The sequence below is a fragment of the Olea europaea genome, unplaced genomic scaffold (genome assembly GCF_002742605.1).
Source record: "Olea europaea var. sylvestris unplaced genomic scaffold, O_europaea_v1 scaffold31494, whole genome shotgun sequence".
Lineage (NCBI taxonomy): Eukaryota > Viridiplantae > Streptophyta > Magnoliopsida > Lamiales > Oleaceae > Olea > Olea europaea.
In genome coordinates, this window is record NW_019250285.1 from 1 (window position 1) to 1,311 (window position 1,311).

At 39.5% G+C, this 1,311-nt stretch overlaps 1 pseudogene; it reads left to right on the plus strand.

The window, feature by feature from the left end:
* The first annotated feature begins 8 nt into the window (after positions 1-8).
* LOC111385394 lies at positions 9-986 on the plus strand (annotated as a pseudogene).
* The last annotated feature ends 325 nt before the right edge of the window (positions 987-1,311 follow it).

The following is a 1,311-nucleotide window of genomic DNA, read 5'->3' on the forward strand; positions in this document are numbered from 1 at the left end:
AAGCTCTTTATACCGTGCTCAAACACACGTTTGCATTTTGCATATCAGATTACATGCCCTGGTTGAGAGGTCTAGATATTGATAGCCATGAAAAGAATGTAAGAAGCTCCATGAACATTTTTGACAAATACCATGATCCGATCATAGAAGACAGTATCAAACAATGGGAAGATGGTAAGAGAAAGGAGGTAGATAACCTTCTTGACATTATGATAACACTTAAGGATGAAAGTGGGAAGCCACTTCTGTCCATAGATGAGATCAAAGCTCAAATCAGTGTAAGATAGTTTCTGTTGCTTAAATATTTGTAACATGGCAATACGTACTTAATTTAATATAATTTTGTTATCTAGGAGTTCTTTTTTGGAGTAGATGGTCCTGCGGCAGGAGCAGAATGGACACTGGCAGAAATGATTAATCAACTTGAGATTCTCCAAAAGGCCATCGAGGAAATAGACAGGGTTGTAGGGAAAGACAGATGGATTCAAGAATAAGATGTTCACCAATTAAATTATTTGAAGGCATGTGCAAGAGAAGCTTTTAGGCTCCATCCTCACGTTCCGTTTAATTTGCCGCACCTTTCGTTAGAAGACATCGAAGTGGGTGGCTATTTCATTTCAAAAGGCAGCCATGTCTTTTTGAGCCGCACCGGACTGGGTCGTAACCCTGAGACCTGGGAAGAACCCTTGAAATACAATCCAGAGCGCCATTTGGGTGAAAATGTTAGTAAAGTAGATTTGTCAGAACCCAACTTGAGGTTCATAAGTTTTTCTACTGGAAAGCGTTCGTGTACAGGCCAGACTCTTGGTACACTGTTGACTATAATGGCATTGGGAAGGTTGATTCAAGGGTTCACATGGAGCGTACCACCCAACGAGGAGAAGATTGATCTCTCTACGTCGGAAGAACTGACTCTAGCTAAACCTTTGCATGCACATGCGAGGCCTCGCTTGGATGAGGCGATGTACCCTGTGGCACCACCTTGATATGTATCAGTCCAACCTGTGTCAGTTGGAGATAATAGATATATTTCGTAAGTGTGTTGCATACCTAAGTACTGCTGTAATATCTAAGTACTTCATGGATGAATAAAATTGGTATTTCAGTATTTCAATAATGCGAGTGGTCTTGTTGCATTTTCTATTTATATTAAATTTGCTGAATTACAATATTCCGGTAGATCATCCAATATCATGATGCGCTCGATGCAACGCATTGTAAGAAAAATGTAAAGCTTGTCTTGAGAAATGTTTTGAAAACCAAGTCACACTATAGTAGTTTTCACATGAAAAATTAAGCCTTTTATTTGTG